The sequence below is a fragment of the Pongo pygmaeus genome, chromosome 21, assembly GCF_028885625.2.
Source record: "Pongo pygmaeus isolate AG05252 chromosome 21, NHGRI_mPonPyg2-v2.0_pri, whole genome shotgun sequence".
Classification (NCBI taxonomy): Eukaryota; Metazoa; Chordata; class Mammalia; order Primates; family Hominidae; genus Pongo; species Pongo pygmaeus.
Window position 1 is genome coordinate 40,901,258 of NC_072394.2, and position 21,381 is coordinate 40,922,638.

Genomic DNA, 21,381 nt, shown 5'->3' on the forward strand with positions numbered 1-21,381 from the left:
AAAACAGTACATAGGAGAAATTTATAGCCTCAAATGCTTTCATTGGGAAAGAATTTCCCACCAGTAAGGGAGTGTGTGACCCATTACACAGGTTAGATGGAAGTTCAGAGAGTTCTCCCCAGTGTCTTTGGCATTTCTCCAGGATTTTTGCAGCACTCCAAGGGAATCAGAGCCCCAGTAACTACTGAGATTGAATGAGCCACTAGTGCAGTACAATGCAGACACAGAACAGATTATATTTTATTCCACAAAGAAAAGGAATGAGATCTTTTCCCACCTTAGCTTTGTGAAATAAGTTCCATTTCCATTGGAGGTGCTGAAGGAAATCAGGTTTTATGTCATGTTTTATTTAGATCTGCTAGAGACTGTGTTTTGTTTTTCTTTTTTTTTTCTTTTTTTGGTTGGTTGTTTTTGAGACAGGGTCTCCTCTGTCGCCCAGGCTGGAGTGCAGTGGTACAATCACAACTCACTGCAGCCTCAACCTCCACTCAGCAATCTTCCTGCTTCAGCCTCCCAAGTAGCTGAGATCACAGGCAAATGCCACCATGCCCAGCTAAGGGTTTCACCATGTTGCCTAGGCTGATCTCAAATTCCTGGGCTCAAGTGTTAGACCCACCTTGGCCTCCCAAAGTGTTGGGATTACAGGCGTGAGCCACTGCACCCAGCCTGTTTTGTTTGGGGCAAGGGTTTTAACATTAAAAAAAAAATATATATATATGTATATATATATATATATATATATATATATATATATATACTGGCTGTGTGTCTGGTGGTACACACCTGTAATCCCAGCACTTTGGGAGGCCAAGGCAGGCTGATGGCTTGAGCTCAGGAGTTCAAGACCAGCTAAGCAACATAGTGAGATCCCATCTCTAAAAAAAATAGAAAAAGACCAGGCACGATGGCTCATGCCTGTAATCCCAGCACTTTGGGAGGCTGAGGTGGGGAGATCACGAGGTCAGCAGTTCGAGACCAGCCTGGCCAGCATGGTGAAACCCTATCTCTACTAAAAATACAAAACGTTAGCCGGACATGGTGGCACACACCTGTAATTCCAGCTACTCAGGAAGCTGAGGCAGAAGAATAGCTTGAACCCAGGAGGCGAAGATTGCAGTGAGCCAAAATCACGCCACTGCACTCCAGCCTGGGCAACAGAGCGAGACTTCATCTCAAAAAAAAAAAAAAAAAAAAAAAAAAAGCCAGGCATTGTGGTGCCTGTACCTGTATTTGCAGCTACTTGGGAGGCTGAGGTGGGAGGATTGCTTGAGCCCGGGAGGTTGAGGTTGCAGTGAGCCAAGATTGCACCACCGCACTCCAGTCTGGGTGACAGAGCGAAACCCTGTCTCAAAAAAGAAAAAATACTGTCCCTGCCAAATCCAAGACAGACAGCTTTTCTTTTTCTTTTCTTTTCTTTTCTTTTTTTTCTCTGAGACAGAGTCTCGCTCTGTCGCCCAGGCTGGAGTGCAGTGGTGTGATCTCAGCTCACTGCAACCTCTACCTCCTTGGTTCAAGTGATTCTCATGCCTCAGCCTCCTGAGTAGCTGGGATTACAGCCAATTGCCACCATGCCCAACTAATTTTTGTATTTTTAGTAGAGATGGGGTTTCACCATGTTGACCAGGCTGGTCTCAAACTCCTGGCCTCACGTGATCTGCGTGCCTCGGCCTCCCAAAGTGCTGGGATTACAGGCGTGAGCCACCGTGCCCGGGTCAGACAGCTTTTCTATAGTGAAATGAATCACATAGGAATATAATTGTGACCATTTTCCCTGGCAAATATCTAAGTAACTTTAAGGTTTGTCAGCTCCTGTGTCATAGGCATTGCCATGTGTGCTACCTTTTTCAGAAGGCCCCACTTACCTTGTAAACCTCTCTCCATCTCTAATAGGCCCTGTGTGGGCTCTGCTGTCTGTTTTAACTATCTTCTGCTTGATGTGAGTTCAGCCTGGGGATATAAAGCTTTGCAGAGCCAATGCCTTTGCATTATTCCCCAAAAGCTTGACTAGGGAGGCCAATCATTATGGGCCAGGGTGGGATTCCTTGAACTCTCTTGGAATGGGCTCACCAAGGACTACCTTTGGTTCTAGGAAAACCTATCATTTTCTTTCCTTTAAATTAAGCGTTTTCAGTGGCATTGGCTCAGCCAAGCATCCCTAGCATTTCTACTTCTCAACCATAGGTGAGTGGTGCTCCCATGAGTTGTGGAGTACACAAGCTGCACAGCCATATGTGGCAGTTGTGCAGGGGTGGCAGTTCTGCCTACCCTCAGTGGAAGATGGATGGGGATTTGTTCTAAGGTAAACCTGGGATGCATTCCTCACATATACAAGAAAGCTGAGTGAGTGTAAAATTAGAAGTCCGTAGATGGAGAGAGGCAGAGAAACAGGACGGGGAGTCCCAATGGAATTCCAGTCCCTGGTGTTGTCTTGCGAGTCTGACTTGATCTCTGCCCTCCCCCTCATTTGATTATGTAAGCTTTCCAATCAATATTACTCTTTATTTATTTCTTTTTAGCATAAGTTAGGTTTCTGTCACCAACGCATTCTGGCTAAAAGCCTGAGTCTTTTCCTTAACTTGCCCCAAATGGTCAGTTATTATGGAATTCCACTGGGTTTTGGCTGTTGGATGAGGCACTGCGGGTATTTTGCTTATCCAGGTTGGCTTTCCCATCTGTGACACTGGCCTACCTAATGAGGGATTCCAGCAAACAGGGTGGCATGCTGAGCTCTGAAAATAAACATGTATGGCAGCCTTTGCACACAGTATTCAGAAAACAATCCATTATCAGTGGCTTGCCCTTATTTTTTGGTCCCTAAATGTATTTCCTGGCATTAAAAATAAAACAGCAGGTATTCTTCCTCCAAGAAGGAGAAGTGTGTGTGTAAATTGGGCCTTTTCTACTGGAGGGGGTGTTCTTGGGTACGAGTGAGGACCCAGTGAGGGCTCAGGCTGACAATCAGGACTACTTGGAAAGTAGTGTTCTCAAGAGTGGAGGAAGTGGGCTCAAAGGAGCTTGAGGAGACTATAGGGGGAAGCGCAGGACACCAGCCAAGGCAGTCCTGGAGTGTGCAAGGCCCAGGACCAAGATTTTTGGCATGACCCCTGTCTTTCTGTTCTAGTCCAGGAACCATCTCTTCATCTTTTGTTTGTTTGTTTGTTTAATGTAAAATGTGCCATTCCTGCTTACTCTTATATTCTCACCGCAAAAAAAGGTACATTGTTTGGAACCTGTTACTATTGAAGATCTTGGTTTTGCAGTTCCCTAATACATTTATTTAATGCTGGATATATCATTATGTATGATGCTATATCATCCATGGGTGGCTGACTTGTTCTCAAAGATAGTTACCGTGCTTTACTGATGAGAACTACAAATATAAATGTTGCACAGAGTATGCAGGAAAATGTTCATGATAATTTATTTTCTGGTCATGTTAAATTTACCACTGGGAATTTTTTTCTTCAATGTAGGACAATGCCTCTTACAACTGTATCTTGACCTCTTGAGGCCCAAATCGTTGCATTCCTATAATGTGGTTGCTTTCAATGATGAGTGCACCCCTGCCTTCCACATGCCACCATTAGCAGGGAGCACAGCAAGAGGCCTGTGAGCAGAGTGAGAAGAGCAAGCTCATTTAAGCAAGATACTTCCATCTCTTATTCTCCATGGCTTAAGACCAATGAGAGAATAATGTCGTCACATCAACTGGAGGCATGAAAGTACATCAATAGGAGGTGTACGTTGGTGTTGGGGAGCAACATCTCAAAAATCCTTGGTGGATGTTATGGACTGAATATGTGTTCCCCCCACCTCCCAGCCCCAAATTCATACGCTGAAGCCCTAACCTCCAATGTGATGGTATTAGGAGGTGGAGCTTTGGGAGGTAATTAGGTTTAGATAAGGTCGTGAGGGTGGAACCCCCATGATAGGTTTGTTTGTTTATTTATTTATTTGAGATGGAGTCTTGCTACCTCTATTGCCCAGGCTGGAGTGTAGTGGGCATAATCTCGGCTCACTGCAACCTCCGCCTCCCAGGTTCAAGCGATTCTCCTGTCTCAGCCTCCCGAGTAGCTGGGATTACAGACGTGCGCCCCCATGCCTGGCTAATTTTTTTTTTTTTTTTTTTTTTTGAGACGGAGTCTCGCTCTGTCACCCAGGCTGGAGTGCAGTGGTGCGATCTCAGCTCACTGCAAGCTCCGCCTCCTGGGTTCATGTCATTCTCCTGCCTCAGCCTCCCGAGTAGCTTGGACTACAGGCATCCGCCACCACGCCCAGCTAATTTTTTTGTATTTTTAGTAGAGACTGGGTTTCACTGTGTCAGCCAGGATGGTCTTAATCTCCTGATCTTGTGATCCGCCTGCCTCAGCCTGCCAAAGTGCTGGGATTACAGGCGTGAGCCTCTGCGCCGGGCCTAATTTTTGTATTTTTAATAGAGACAGGGTTTTGCCGGTTGGCCAGGCTGGTCTCGGACTCCTGACCTCAAATGATCCACCCGCCTGGGCCTCCCAAAGTACTGGGATTACAGGCGTGAGCCACTGCGCCCAGCTGGGTTTAATGCCTTTATAAGAAGCAGAAGAGACACCCAAAGCTTCCTCTCTCCAACACATGAGGACATAGCAAGAAGGCAAGCGGGGAAGAGGGCCCTCACCAGGAACCAAATAGGCCAGCACCTTGATCTTGGACCTCCCAGCCTCCAGAGCTGTGGGAAATAAACATCTGTTGTTTAGACTGTGGTACCCAGGCTGTAGTATTTTGTTATAGCAACCTGAGCAGACTAAGACAGAGGAGATAGGCACGGCCAATCCTGGAGGACAGACTGACAGCTGATCCGGAGTCTGCCAAAGCAGTGAGGTGACTGCCCTGGAGTCAGCTGGGGAAGGGGTGCACAGGTAAAGGATGCCTGCCACACGTATCCCCCTCCCCAAGATCACCCTGGCTGCAATAAGCCAGAGGTAGTACTCTGGTCTGAAGACAGAGGTACAAGCCAAGGCATATACCCACTCAGGCAGCTCAAGCACAAGCATTTGCAGAGCCCAGACCTTTGAACTCATGCTGTGTCCGAATGAGTGAAAGTTACCCCAAATCAGCATGTCAACACCATTTCTGACAGCCTAATCTCATATAATCTGGTGAAAGAAATTCTACATCAGGCAGCAGGAGTGAGCTGCTTGCAAGGCTGCTCTCAGAACCAGATCTGGCCATGATGACTCCATAAACATGAATTCTGGAGCTTCTCAGGGCATCTGGTTGACCCTGCATATGTGTGAGAGATGGGTAGGGGTAAGAGAGAGGGTTGGAGAGCACCCTGAAGAGGAGAAATGGCAAATGGGACCCACAGGGAACGGACTTGGTCTGGAGCTCGGTTACCCTACCTAGGTGGCACCACTCACCCTAGCTAGTCCCAACCACTGGAGAGAGACTTAGAAAATTTCAAGGTAGAAAATTGTGGTCAACAAGAGTCACATGGGATCTGGTCTAGACAGAGACACCCTTCCTGAATGGCATTGCTAGCCCCAGAAGGGCACTTACAAACTTTTGAGGAATACAGTCCAAAGTGCAGGACCCTCTTAAGGCAGAGGGTCTGGCACAAGGGGCCTCACTTGCCTGAATCTAATGGTGTTACTACCATCAACCACTGGATACTATCCACTAAGACTTAACAGTAGGAGCAAGTAGGTGGGTTCAGCACTGAGCCAATGAAGTTTCTATCTGTCCCCTCATCCATCCATCCATCCATCCATCCATCCAACACATGTTCATTGAGCACTTACACCATGCCAGTATTGTGTTAGGTTCAGGAGAAACAGCAATGGGTCTGACCAACTGTTTCTACCCCAAGCTGGTACTGCACAATTAAAAAAGAAGGAAAAATAAAACAAGAAAAAAATGGCCACAGACGTATCTCACATACAGCTGTTCATTTACAAACTTTTCTCAATTATGGTTCTTGAAAAGTGTTCCAATTACTGCGACTGTATACAATTTAACCCAAAACTTAGTGGTTGGGGTAAATGACAATATTTATTTTACTCATGAATCTGCTATATGGACTGCTCAATATTTTTCACGGATCCACGTCTCTTATGGGCTGCTCTCAATAGGGTTAGTTTGTCCCTGCTCAGCTTGGTGTCAGGTTGGGGTGGAGGCTTGAAGCCTGGGGTCTGGTATCATCTGAAGGCTTCCTCACTCATATGTCTGGCTATTGATGCTGACTGTCACTAGAAACTTAGCTAGAGCTGGTAGCTGGAACCCCTCTTCATATTTTCTTTATGTGGCTTGGGCTTCCAACATGGTGGCTGGGGTCCAAGAGTGAGCACTGTGATAGGGAGCAACCAGGTAGAAGCTGTGTCTTCTTTATGACCTAGCCCCAGAAATCACATAGCATCACTTTTGCCCTATTGGTTGGAATGGTCACAGACTAAGCCAGACTCAAGGAGAAGGAACATCAATCCCACTTCTCAGTGGGAGGAGTGTCGGTTACATCATAAGGAGAACCATGGGATGGGTCATATAGATTGGTATGGCATCTCCCAGAATGATGCTTTCAGGGTAAATAAAACAAAACAGACTGGTGTAGTCATCTTTGGAAAAAAGTCTGTCACAAAAGCTTATACCGCTGCTCCTCTTTTTTCCAATTCTGTGCCTTTCCAAACATACTATACAAAATGATATTTTGACATTACGGTTTCAGACGAAGACATTCCCCAATTTAGTCAATGTTTCTAGTTAGAGATCATGCCATGGAACAAATTTGAATTGTGCACTATGTTTGGAGAATCCAAAATGTTTTACTATGTCTAGCATCTCATGTGTCTCTTAAGTTTATTGTACATGTGTGCTTTTCTCAAATGTTTCAAAGTGTTCTAATGTTTAGTCTTTAATTTTCCCTCGAGGTATATGGGTGTATGTGTGTTTTATTTTTATGTTTGTTTAAGTGAAGCCCTCAAAAGTTTTAAAAAATTAGCAAACAGTGCAGAAAAAACATCTTTTATGCCAGGCACAGTGATGTGTGCTTTTAGTTCCAGCTACTTGGGAGGCTGACGCAGATGGATCGCTTGGGCCTGGGAGTTTGAAGCCAGCCTGGGCAACACAGCGAGGCCTTGTGTCTTAAAAAAATAAACTATCATTTAGAGAACCACTCACTTGCATCTCTCCTCCACCAACTTGCACCTAATATTAAATCTTGTCTTTCTGTCCACAGCAGTAAGTCTTACTGCCTTACATGTTATGTAAAAACCATATTTTAAGCAAAATTATTGTTTGTATAATTTTCTGTTGCATCAATATATTTTTTCTGTTAAAAATATTTAGGTGCCTTAGGCTGGAATTGAACACAATTTTGCCCATTTTAATTAATGGGAAAAATTTAACAGCTTTCCACTTAGAAGCAAAATTTCAGGAATGAATTGAAACCACTAGGAGGGTGATAGCTGTATTTTCATCATCTCCCCAAGGGCTTTTGGACAGCTTTCCCATCCTCTGTGCCTGTCACTTTTCCAATTCCCATCACCTGTTGTTCTTCCAGTTAGTCACCCCTCCCTTGTCTGTTACAGGTGTTCAGTATTAATTGTGTTAGAATGCATCTGGTTGCAAGTAACAGAAAACTCAACAAACTCTGGTATATATAAGATCCCTCATCCCGATAAGACAGGAAGGTAGTACAGGGTTTGTGTAGCTGCTTGAGTATGACTTAAACAAACAGGCTCCTGTCCTTCTGCTCCACCTTCCTTAGCACAGCCCTCCTCATGGCCTCTAGGCTGCTGTGCCCCCAGGTGTTACCCAGTTCCAAGCATGAAGCAGGGGAAAAGTGAAGGACACAAACTTCTCCAAGGGAAGAAGGAAGGGAAGGTCTCCTTTGATACTTCTGCCTACATCTTAGTGGCCAGGACTTTGTCTCACTGCCACCCTTAGCAGCAAAGAAAGTTGAGGGCTGTATGCTTTGCTTTTCAGCCCTTGTAGTATAGAAAGGCAAGGGAGTGGTTGAAATAGATCTTGAGTTAGCCAACTACGTAATTTGTCACACTGTGTTTAATTGAAATGTATTGCTTGGATCCAGTGTCCTGGACATAGCCTCGTTCCTGTCCTAGCACATTCTTACCCTCCTTTTCCCTCTTCCTTCCTGTAGCTATTTTCCCGGGGGGTGAGGTGTGGTCTTGAGGAAACACTCTTCAGTTTTACCCTTTCTGTGAGGATACTAGTTCCCTTTTCACTCATTCCTCCATAGTCTCTTCTAACTGAGGTGAGGAGTCAGAATCTTCTTTGCTCCCTTTTGCTTTTCAGACAACCGTGCCTTCACCTCTACTCAAAACCCTGACCCCTCCTCCCTCTCTCAATACCCAAGGTCAGTCTCAAGGCCAGGTCCTCCGTGAAGAATTCCACCATCCCTCCCTCCTCTTCTTTCTCAGTCCAAGTTTCCTCCTTTAGACTCTCAAAGCACTTAAGCTGTACCTCTCCAATGGTATTATTTTCTTCGTTGAAGTGAAAGCAAATTATTGAAAGTGGTATTGTTTACAAAATGTCTGGCGCATTGCAGGTGCTCGAGGTAGTATCTCTTACTATTATTACTACTGTCTTATCTCGATCAGATTCAGCTCTTTAATGAGAGGCTCTAAATCTTATGTTCGATTCACCTTTGTAACCCACATCGGGCCTGGAATAGAGCACTGTTCATAATTAATGCTGTGCCCGCGTAATAAGACGGCGGCGAGTAAAGGGCATCAGTTCAGAAGAAGAGTGCTGTAATGGTGGGCTGGGAGAAATTCCTAGAACCTGGGTGGGAGCCAGAATCTTGCAGAGAAGCCCCTTATCCGTCTGCACCGAAAGCAGATAGAGTGGATGCCGTAAGATTTCTAAGGACGCAGGTGGAGCGCCTTCTCTGTGCCGCGATGAGGTAGGTGCATCCGTCACTTCACTCCTCCCTCTCCACTTGATCCGGAAAGGGAGGAACAGAATGCGTCCCGCGCGGCGATCTGGGATAGCTGCGCAGGCGCAGCTTCCGGCTCTGTGTCTCGGGAATTATTTGACGCCACCGGTTCAGCCCCGCAGAAAGCTCTGATTAGGCGCACTGCGCACGCGCAGTGGCCCACTTGGCTCGGGAGTTATTTGACGCCGCCGCCCCTGGCAGTCGGAAGTTGCCTGAGCAGATCCCAGCCGGCTGGCCCGACTGGCCTTCGTCGTCCCTTGGCGCCCTGGGAGAGTCGCTGACGGGTGGACTGACGGACCGCCTGAGGACAGCCGGCCAGGACGGTGAAAGCGCCAGCCCTATGGCGCGGGTCGCGTGAGGCGGAAGGCCGAGGACGGCCGGCGGCGGAGCCCGCCCCGGCGATGCGGGCCCCGCCCGTCGCCTCAGGTAACCGGGCAGCCGGCCCCGCGGCGGCCGGACCCTCCCCTCCCCTTCCCTCTCTTCTCCTCCCGGCGGTCAAGGGACGGCTGAGGCTAGTTTCTTGGCTCTGGGTGCTCCAGGGGCCCGGCCTTTGGAAGCGCATCTGCAAATATTTGGGAGACCCACGGGGGCGGGGAAAGCTTGGCCCTGGAGTGGGCGGCTGCTGTCGAGTCTGTGTAAACCCGGTCTAATCCTTGGGAGCTACCCGGGCTGGGCGAAGCTCTCTCCTGGCAACCTGGGGGAGGGGGCGGGTCTGGAGCGGAGCGAGACAACTCCCGCGAAGTATTTGGTCCAGCAGAAAGGTTAGGCGAGTTGCTGTCGCCCAGTGGGGACGATGCTGCACATTGCACAGTGACACTGATGAGGAAGAGTTGATGAGAGTAAACAGCTAACCCCCATTAAGCGCTTCTTATCCGCCAGGCATCATGCCAGACCATTACGTTGTCCACGTCTAACTTCACAGCAACCCTGTGAGGTAGGATTATTGTCCCCGTTTTACTGACGAGGCAACTGAGTCCCTGGGTGGTTGGGTGACTTAATTACCGAAGGTCACATAGCTAGTAATTTGAACCGAAGCATCCGACTCCAGAGACCCAAGTGCTTAACAATTAGGGCAGTGGCTCTCCAACTTTGCTACACTGTAGAATCACCTGGGGGAAATTGTAAAGGTTTCTGATGCCCATGTGGCATCCCAGACCAAAACAATCAGAATGTCTGGAGTTGAAAGCCAGACTTCAATATTTTTTTTTTAAAGATGCCCAAGTGATTCCAGCCTGCAGCAAAGTTTGGGAAGCGCATGTAATTTGATAATTCTGCATCTCAAAAAGGATCTCTGTTTCTCCGGCTTAAGTGTGCAGGAGAATTGTCTGGGAGCTTGTCAAACTTGCAGGTTCCACCCGCAGAGATCTTTAGGTTCACTGACCACTACACCTTGTGAAAGACTGTTAGGGGTGGAATTCTCTGCAGGGATTCTGAGTCATCTGGAACATTTAAAATGTATGCATCTTATGCAAACTGCTCGTTTGCAATTTTCCTAAATATACATACTTATAGGTGTAGCGTCTCTAACCTCTGGGTCGTTTTTACAGATGCTGGTCGTCTGCCTAGACCGTCCTCTGAACGTTCTGGCCGTCCCACCCAAACGCACACACTTCTGCTCTCTCCTATGTACATATACACACCCTTTTCTTTTCTTTCTTTCTTTTTTTTAGACAGAGTCTTGCTCTGTTGCCCAGGCTGGAATGCAGTGGCATGATCTTGGCTCACTGCAACTTCCGCCTCCTGAGCTCAAGCACTGCAACTTCCGCCTCCTGAGCTCAAGCAGTGCTCCCACCTCAGCCTCCCAAGTAGCTGGGACTACCACGCCTGGCTAATTTTTGAATTTTTTTTTGTAGAGATGGGGTTTCTCCATGTTGCCCAGGCTGGTCTCAAACTCCTGGGCTGAAGCAGTCCACCCACTATGGTCTGCCATAGTGGTGGGATTACAGATGTGAGCCAACGTGCCAGGCCTACATACCCTTTTCTTCCTGTCTCTGGCTGCATTAGTTTTAAGCATTCCCTTCAAGATACCTCTGTCCCTGACCCCTACCCACCTTGAGTCCTTCCAATTTGCTCTTTAGGAACATCATAGTGAAACTTATCAGTTATTTTTCTGAGTTGTAGTTCTGTCCCTACTTCTAGATTATGAGAAGCTTTAGGGCAGGGACTATGTTTTCTTCATCTCTGTATTGCTTCCAGTGCTTTGACATACAGACTCACAAAGCTTTTACTCAGTGGAATGTTTGGGTCCTTTTATGTCATAGATAGATCATGTTGCGAACAGATTCTTCTCTATTTCCATTTTTGTAAAAGATGTTTGGTAGTTCCCGGCTTATACAGTTTTGTTCTTTTTGCTTAGGAATTAATATGCTAGTTATGTTCAGTAATTTGTCCAGCAGTTGAACACACACATTGAGTTCTTACCAATTGCAAGGCACTCTGTAACTAACCATGTGCAATCAACATTGTTTGATTTTTAATGTCTGATTCTATCACAGTCAGACGCAATCATGTCTGTAGGTAAAGTCTTTTTATTACTGTTAGACCTTTACATGTGTTCCCTACTTCATTGTCCAAAAAAGTGTTTAGTTGTCATCCACTAAATGCCACTGCCTTGTTGGTATTTGGTAAATACAAGCAGATGGGATTGCCATTGGTAATGGTTGGTCCTGTTCACCAGGAGAGATGACGTTAAATACTTAATGAAGAGTAAAATCATGATGTCACAGGAATTGACAAATTTAGCACATATTTATTGCAGAATGCCTGAACTGCCATTGCCCCATTTGCCATATTTACAAGTTTAAAGGAAGGCAGACCAATAATTCAGATTGGATTTGTTCTTGGTTGGTCTTACAACCATGTAAGCATTTGCAAAAGTTAGTGAATATGTGTGTGAAGGTCATTATGAAGAGGTTTTTGGACAATAAAGATTTTTTTTTGGTATAGCAGTTAAACATGACAAAGTATGTAGACTGAATTAAAAACACATTTCGTAAAATATTCTTTTTTTTTTTGAGATGCAGTCTTGCTCTGTCCCCCAGGCTGGAGTGCAGTGGCGCAATCTTAGCTCACTACAACCTCTGCCTCCTGGGTTCAAATGAGTCTCCTGCCTCAGCCTCCTGAGTAGCTGGGACTATAAGCACCCACCACCACACCTGGCTAATTTTTTTGTATTTTTAGCTGAGAGGGGGTTTCGCCATGTTGGCCAGGTTCGTGTCGAACTGCTGACCTTAAGTGATCTGCCTGCCTAGTCCTCCCAAAGTGCTGGGATTACAGGTATGAGCCACTGTCCCCGGCCCATAAAATATTCTTTATAAGGACTGTTATGGAAAAATTTTCTTGGTTCCATTTTGTATTATTTGGTCAGTTTTTAGGTTTAGCACTAATAGAAACTGATGGGACAACTTATGTTAAATTCAGATACTCAAGAAACTTGTCCTTGTGTGTCTGATCAGATATGGACACAGTATCCAGTTCTTGCTTTAGCACATGGAAGAAACTCAATCTTTAAGGCTGAAGGTTTAAGTCTGTAGTTGTGCCCCAAAGTAAAGGTGAAAAATTCCACATGCTCAGAGAACAAAAGTGACTCTAATCATGATAGCTTGGGACCTAGAAATGGATTCTGTTTAATATGAGGTACTCATCAGTGTTAGCAGGTGTGTTTCCTGACATGTGCAAAGACTTTTTGGGCAGAATACTTGATTTTCTTTGGTGCGAGATGATTTAAGTTTTAAAATTAAGGTGCATGGAGTTTCATTGTAACTTTTTATAGATGCGGAAAGTAACTTGGCCAAGGCTACATGGTTAGCTTCTAGCACCTCCAGGACTAGAAAGCAGGCCTCCTTCCTCTGGACGGTGTCCCCTTTCACCCCCGACCCCTTCCCCATGAGAAAGGTTGTCTTGTGTATTGTTGTGTTGTGTTTGCATGTCTGTGTGTGCATGGGATAGGGAAGGGGAGAGAGTGATCTGCTATGTTTGAGAAACTCAATTAGATATCTAGAGGCCCCTCAACTTATGATGGGATTACTTCCCAATAAACCTATCAAAGTTGAGAAGATCATAAGCCAAAAATGCATTTAATATACCTACTGAAAAGAATAGCTTAGACTCATCTACCTTAAACATGCTCAGAACATTTACATTAGCATACAGTTGGGCAAAATTGTCTAGCACAAAGCCTATTTTGTAATAAAGTGTTGACTATTTCATGTAATTGATTGAATACTGTACTGAAAGTGAAAAACAATGGTTATGTGGATAATCAGAGTACGGTTTTTACTGAATGCATATCGTTTTCACACCCTGGTACAGTTGAAAATAATAAGTTGAGGATAGTGAGTACTTGGTGTGTGAAAGCACTTAGCTATATAAACTGGGAATACAAAGATAAATAAGACACGGCCCCTGTCCTCAAGGAGTCTAATCAAAGTTAAAATAATAGTGTAGTATCTGAAGCAGCTCTGTCAAATAGAATTTTCTGCAATCATGGAACTAAATCTTACCTGCTCTAATATGGTAGCCACTGGCCACATGTGACTCGTAAGCACTTAAAATGACTAGTGTAACTAAGGAAGCAATGTTTGATTCAAATAGTTTAAACTTAAAACTATTAAAATTAAAAGTTTTTAAAATTTAAATAGTTACATGAGATAGCTGCTGTATTGGACAGAGGTCTGTTTTATGCCTCAGAGAATGTCTGAGGCATAAAAGATGAGAACTGTGGTGGTGCTGGTAGGGGGCAGACAGGGTATTCAAATGTTCTTTGGGTAGCTTACCAAAAACTACCGTTTTCCATGTTTTGGGAGAGATGCAGGCAGAACCTGTCTTTGTTTCCTGTAATTCAGGTGTTTGATAGAATCTCTAATAGCGTCTGGTACATAGGTGAATACATTCCTTTTTTGCCAGCTTTATTGATGTTTGCCTTATGGGGTCAATGGGACTGCAACAGAAATATGAAGTATAGTCCCTTCCTTTATTAGTCATGAGGTTATATAGATGAATTTGGTGCATCTTAAAAAAGCACAGTTTATTTATTTGCTCAGTGTTTTAGCACCCTGTATCCTATTTTTCCCAAAAGAAATAGGCATGTCTTATAATGTGTACTTTCCATTGGTACATTTCAAAATATGTCAACTTAGGTTGCTTTATTTGATCCTTCTCCCAGGTCACTCTAGGTAGGCACTGCAGGTATTCTCGCTGTTTTACAGATGATGAAACTATGACAAAGAAATGCCAGGTCGCCGGGTGCGGTGGCTGACTTGTAAACCCAACACTTTGGGAGGCTGAGGTGGGAGGATTGCTTGAGCCCAGGAGTTTGAGGCCAGCCTGGGCAGCATAATGAGACTTTGTCTCTATAAAAATTTTTCTAAAAATTAACAGAGCATGGTGACACACACCTGTGGTCTCAGTTACTTGGGAGGCTGAGTGGGAGGATTGCTTAAGCCTGGGAGGCAGAGGCTGCTGTGAGCGGAGATTGTGCCACTGCGCTGTAGCCTGGGCAACAGAGTGAGACCTTGTCTCAAAAAGAGAAATGCCAGTTGACTTATCCAAAGTCATATGGTGAGGTATGGAGTCAGGACAAAGGGAAGTAGCATTGGACTTTGAGGCAAGAGATGGAGTTTCTTGTCCCAGATCTGCTGTTACTTGATGTGATCCTGAGCAAGTCATAGCTTTACTTTGTTTCCTTACCTAGTGGTTAGTGACGTCTGTCTTACCTAACCTTCTAGGGTTGTTATTGGAATAAAATGAAGTAACATGTAAAAGCTCTTTGAAAATGGTAAATTATGCAAAGGTACATTGTGCTCAAGCAAGATCTCAAGTAGTTTTTTTTTTTTTGAGACAGAGTCTTGCTCTGTCACCCAGGCTAGAGTGCAGTGGTGTGATCTCAGCTCACTGCAACCTTCGCCTCCCAGGTTCAAGCAATTCTTCTGCCTCAGCCTCCTGAGTAGCTGGGATTACAGGCAGCCGCCACCACACCTGGCTAATTTTTGTATTTTTATTATTATTTTTATTTTATTTTTTATTTTTGAGACAGAGTTTCGCTCTTGTTGTCCAGGCTGGAGTGCAATGACGCCACCTCGGCTCACCGCAGCCTCCACCTCCCAGGTTCAAGTGATTCTCCTCCGTCAGCCTCCTGAGTAGCTGGGATTACAGACATGTGCCACCATGCCCAGCTAATTTTGTATTTTTAGTAGAGACGGGGTTTCTCCATGTTGGTCAGGCTGGTCTTGAACTCCCGACCTCAGGTGATCTGCCCACCTCGGCTTCCCAAAGTCCTGGGATTACAGGCATGAGCCACTGCACCCGGCCAATTTTTGTATTTTTAGTAGAGATGAGGCTTCGCCATGTTGGCCAGGTTGGTCTCAAACTCCTGACCTCAAGTGATCCACCCGCCTCGGCCTCCCAAAGTGCTGGGGTTACAGGCGTGAGCCACCACGCCAAGCCTCAAGTAGTTAGTTTTGTTGTATTATGCTGCTGTCATAACTCATCAGTTACCATACTGAATACTACTGTACCATGGTGTCATCTTTGATTTCTCTTGCCTTCCTCACTATGAAACTTTCTCTTGGGCAGCCATTGTGTTTTGTTTATATTTGCATTCCTAAATCCTAGGACAAATTTGACATGTAGCTGATGTTTAATGTTTGTTTAATGAAATAACTGATGTCTGGATGTACTTTACAAAGTTTTAAAGAATTGTTTTCTGTAATGAGACTTGAAGCTCCTTGGGAACAGGGATGTTGTTTATTTTCTGTGCTTGTTGCATAGAAGGCATGTAATAAATATTGTTTGAATCAACTGATGTAATTAATGTCAGGCTGTGGTCTTAGAGTGTCCACCATTGTATTGATTATTTTGGTAATTTGTCATTTAGACCAAACTTGCATGTTATTTTGCGGTGGTGCTTACAAGCCATAAGCTGTTACCCAGCACACACAACCTCCAGAGAGAATACCTAGAAAATGAGTACATATAGAGTTGGGAAGGAAATTAAGGGATCTGCAGGGGAGCACTGTTGACTTCTTCCCCTTCTTCCCATCATATTTACTTCTGGAGCATTGAAGGTAGAGGTTTCTCTGCTAGCAGCTCAGGTTGATAGCAGACAGCCAACTGGGGAGGGGACTCAGGATCCCTAATATAGCAGTTGAAGTCCTTAATCATCTAACTTGACAGTTATATCATTATATCTCACTACAGTGCCTCACACCTCCCCGTTCCCCCCAACCGCCCTCAACCTTAGCCTATATGGTAGGCACATTGGAGTTTGCTCTTCTACTATCCCTTCAGTGTGTCTTGGACACTTCCATCAAATTGATTTAATGGAAATTTAGCTCCTGATGTGTCATGCCTACGGTAAGGTTAAACTTTCTTCTTTTTTTTTTTTTTTGTTTGAGACAGGGTCTTCCTCTGTTGCTGAGGCTGGAGTGCAGTGGTGCGATTTCGGCTCACTGCATCCTCCACCTCCTGGGTTCAAATGATTATCATGCCTCAGAGTCCCGAGTAGCTGGGATTACAGGTGTGCGCTACCATGCCTGGCTAAGATAAGGTTAAACTTTTGCTCATTTTCTGCCTCCAGTTTTACTGAATTAATTACAAGTATTCAATCCTAACATTCAGAGTCCTTCAAAATTGGTCACTGCTTACCTTTGAAACCTTACCACTTTCTACATGTAGCTTTCTTTCCTTTGGCTCTGGGTTTTCAGTTTCTAGTGCTTTTTTTTTTTTTTTGCTACTTGAAGCAAGTTTCCTTTCTTTTATGTATTTTCTTTTCTTCCTTTTTTTTTTGAGATGGAGTCTCGCTCTGTCACCCAGGCTGTAGTGCAGTGGTGTGATCTCGGCTCACTGCAACCTCCGCCTCCTGGGTTCAAGCGATTCTCCTGCCTCAGCCTCCTGAGTAGCGGGGATTACAGGGGCACACCACCACGCCCTGCTAGTTTTTGTATTTTTAGTAGAGATGGGGTTTCACCATGTTGGTCAGCCTGGTCTTGAACTCCTGATCTCAGATGATTTCACCCGCATCGGCCTCCCGAAGTGCTGGGATTACAGGCATGAGCCACCACACTTGGCTCTTCTATGTATTTTGTTCTCTCTTTTATCTGCGACACCTCCCACCCCCCCCTTTTTTTTTTTTTTTTTTTTTTGAGACGGTGTCTCGCTCTGTCACCCAGGCTGGAGTGCAGTGGCGCAATCTTGGCTCACTGCAAGCTCCGCCTCCCAGGTTCACACTGTTCTCCTGCCTCAGCCTTCTGAATAGTTGGGACTACAGGCGTGTGCCACCACGCCCGGCTAATTTTTTTTTGTATTTTTAGTAGAGATGGGGTTTCACTGTGTTAGGCAGGATGGTCTTGATCTCCTGACCTCATGATCTGCCCATCTCGGCCTCCCAAAGTGCTGGGATTACAGGCGTGAGCCACTGCACCCGGCCTCATCTGCCCCTTTTTACCTTCAGTCTTATCACCTCAATTTTCTTACCTCTGTCAAAATTATACCCTTCTTTCAATGCACAATTCATATGCTCTGTATCTATAGTCTTCACTGATCTTACCCTGTTGTTTTCCAGCTCAGCCTATCTTTCAATCAAAAGTAATCTTTTTCCTTTGAACTTCCATGGCATCTTGCCTATAGTTTTTAAAAATATCACATTCAACATTTTAATGTTCTAACTTATGTTATAGTTATTTATGGTATGTATTAGTCTGTTTTCATGCTGCTGATAAAGACATACCCGAGACTGAGCAATTTACAAAGGAAAGAGGTTTAATGGAGAAATCCTAGTTCCGTGTGGCTGGGGAAGCCTCACAATCATGGCTGAAGGCAAGGAAGAGCAAGTCACATCTTATGTGGATGACGGCAGGCAAAGAGAGAACTTGTGCAGGCAAACTCCGGTTTTTAAAAAGCCATCAGATCTCGTGAGATTCATTTGCTGTCATGAGAACAGCGCCGTAAAGACTTGCCCCCGTAATTCAGTCACCTCCCACAGGGTTCCTCCCATGACATATGGGAATTGTGGGAGTTACAATTCAAGATGAGATTTGAGTGGGGACACAGAGCCAAACCATATCAATGTATACATCTTAATCTCCTTAATTAAGCCATAAACTCATTGAAAACAGGAACCAAGTCCTATTAATCTTTCTTCTTAATGGTTTTAACACTGCATTGGACAAAATAGATGGTTAATAGCTGTTTATTGAATAAGTCTACTTGGTGGTCCCTTCCAGTGTCTCTGAATGTTCATATGTATAGTCAGGATGCTGAAATGTACTTACCAATTCTGTGACATGAAGATGTAGTAATAAAAACATTACATTAAGTTGTACCAACATTTCTACCACTAAGTTAAAACTACAGTTGACTCGAACATCATAAGGGTTAGGAGCACTGACCCTGTGCAGTCAAAAATTTTCATGTAACTTTTGACTCTGCCAAAACAACTAATAGTCTTCTGTTGACCAGGAACCTGGCCAATAACATAAACAGTCAAATAATACATATTTTGTATATATATTATATGCCATATTCTTAAAGTAAGAGAAAATAAAATGTTATTAAGAATTATAAGGAAGAGAAAATATATTTACTATTCATTAAGTGGTAGTGGATCATTAAGGTCTTCATCCTCATCATCTGCATGTTGAGTAGGCTGAGGAGTTAGGGGAGGCATTAGTTTTGCTCTCTCAGGGATGGCAGAAATGGAAGAAAATCCATATGTAAGTGGACCTTAGCAGTTGAAACCCATGTTGTTCAAGGGTCAACTGTACTTGCATTTCTCTACCATCCTTCTAATCTTTAGTCACAGCTGTATGTTTATCTTGTTGTTTTTTTTTTTTTTTTTGAGACAGAGTCTTGCAGTGTTGCCCAGGCTGGAGTGCAGTGGCGCCATCTCGGGTCACTGCAACCTCACCCTCCCAGGTTCAAGAGATTCTACTGCCTCAGCCTCCCAAGTAGCTGGGATTACAGGCACACACCACTAAGCCCAGCTAATTTTTGTATTTTTTAGTAAAGACAGGGTTTCACCATGTTAGTCAGGCCGGTCTCGAACTCCTGACCTCAGGTGATCCACCCACCTTGGCTTCCCAAAGTCCTGGGATTACAGGTGTGAGCCACCGCGTCTGGCCTATGTGTTTATCTGGTTGTAATTACGATATATATGTTTTTCTTTCTCTATTTAATAGTTATTTATTGATTGCTTACATGGACAAGGGCATGTTTCAAACAGATTACATATGTGATTCTTTAATCACCACCACAACAAACACAATGTGTAGGCTCCTAATCTACTATTTGCTTTTTTTTTTAGACAGAGTCTCGCTCTGTAGCCCAGGCTGGAGTGAAGTGGCACAATCATGGCTCACTGCAGCCCCAACACCAGGATCCAAGTGATCCTCCCACTTCAGCCTTCAGAGTAGCTGGGACTACAAGTGTGCGCCACCATGCCTGGCTAACTTTTTTGTGTTTTTTGTAGAGTTGGGTTTTCTCCATGTTGCCTAGGCTAGTCTCAAACTCTTGGACTCAAGCAATCTGCCTGCTTCCGCCTCCCATGGTGCTGGGATTATAGGCGTGAGCCACCATACCTGGCGTTATTCTATTATTATCCCCATTTTACAGATGAGGATGTTCCAACACAAAAGTAGAGTAACTTTTGCAACGTTACCCAGCTTGCAGGTAGAGCTGGGATTTGAATCTATGAAGCCTAGTTCCAGAGCACTGGCTCTTAACCACTCTCATCTATGTTTTTATGCTTCTCTGTAATCTCGGTGTTTAATGGCTACGTAATAGTATATAGAATTAATATGTCCTAATTATGAAATTTTCCCATTATTGATGGAAGTTAAATTACACCCACTTCCCCATCTCATGTGTAATACTACAGTGAGCATCTTGTACATTTTTAAAAATGGAGTTGTTTTATAAGGATAAACTTAAGTCAAATTGCCGGATCAAGGCACCGTTTGTCTTCTGCTTTGTACTGGCAAAACGTTCATGCTATCCTTGGGTGAATGTTTAGGAAAATGACATATCAGCCTGAGGTGCCTTACAAGTGTGCCAACTTATTAACAGGATGGAGCTACAAACAGCCCCATGGCAAGTAGACGAAGACATGGCAAGTGTGATCAAGACACATGAGGGTTCTGCCATGGTGCTATCCTGAGAGGTTGATACAGATGCCATGGTGCTATCCTGAGAGGTTGATTCTTGCCTAGGAGGGCCTAGGCGGTGCAGCAGTACTGGCTCCTGAAAGTAACGTTCTCCAGGATCTCCGAGGTTTGTTGCTTTGGATAGCCTAAGCCACAACAGCAAGAGGAGGTTCTTATTTGTGTGTTTAAGAGTAGGCTGGGCAGGCGCAGTGGCTCATGCCTGTAATCCCAGCACTTTGGGAGGCCGAGGTGGGTGGATCACAAGGTCAGGAGTTCGAGACCAGCCTGGCCAATATGGTGAAACCCCATCTCTACTAAAAATACAAAAATTAGCCAGGTGTGGTGGTGGGCGCCTGTAGTCCCAGCTACTCAGGAGTCTGAGGCAGGAGAATTGCTTGAACCCGGGAGGTGGAGGTTGCAGTGAGCCAAAATGGCGCTATTGCACTCCAGCCTGGGTGACAGAGTGAGACTCCATCTCAAAAAAAAGAAAAGAAAAGAAAAAAAGAAAAGAGTAGGCTGGCCACGGACAGTACTGGGCCTAATGGAACTCCCTCTACCAAATCTGTCACTGCACTTTGCCTTCATCCTTTTTTTCCCTAACAGCAACCACGATGAAATAAAGTGAAGTTGTAGGACCTCCATAGTTGGGTTATAAGCCCAGCCCCTGCAACAAAGGTGGGTTGGGGTGACTTCTGGGGCATCAACAGCTTATACAAAGTATACACTTCACTATCCTCTTTCCACAAGGATTTTGGTAATTCAGTTACCAAAACTAGTATATGCCTTTATTTGTGATCAGAGGCATAAATTGGACCATAGATAAGTTTTTTTTTAGCCGACATTGTGTTTTTTTTTGTTGTTTTTTTGTTATTGTTTTTGTTTTGTTTTGTTTTGTTTTGAGTTTAGTTGATAACATTTAAAGAGTAGGAGACTATAGAAATGTCCAGATTTTCTGTGTCTCTTCAAAAATTGGATTATCTGGCAAGTCTGGGTCTGCATTCCTTCTAGGTGACAGCTAGAACTGTGTAATAGCTGTAAACAGAGCTTGTATACTAGCTCTTGTTGCCCAGGCTGGAGTGCAGTGGTGTGATCTGGGCTCACAGCAACCTCTGTCTTCCAGGTTCAAGTGATCCTCCTGCCTCAGCCTCCTGAGTAGCTGGGATTACAGGCATGCACCACCATGCCCAGCTAATTTTGTATTTTTAGTAGAGACGGGGTTTTTCCATGTTAGTCAGGCTAGTCTCGAATTCCCAACCTCAGGTGATCCGCCCGCCTTGGACTCCTAAAGTGCTGGGATTACAGGTGTGAGCCACCACC

General features: G+C 44.7%; 1 protein-coding gene across 1 annotated transcript in view; it reads left to right on the forward strand.

Moving 5' to 3' along the window:
- Positions 1–8,020: 8,020 nt before the first annotated feature.
- RALGAPB (Ral GTPase activating protein non-catalytic subunit beta) overlaps positions 8,021–21,381 on the forward strand; it is a 106,284-nt gene continuing 92,923 nt past the window's right edge. The window contains exon 1 of the mRNA XM_054467825.2: positions 8,021–9,352. The gene's annotated coding sequence lies outside the window, so the exon portion shown is untranslated. The remainder of the gene's footprint in view (positions 9,353–21,381) is intronic.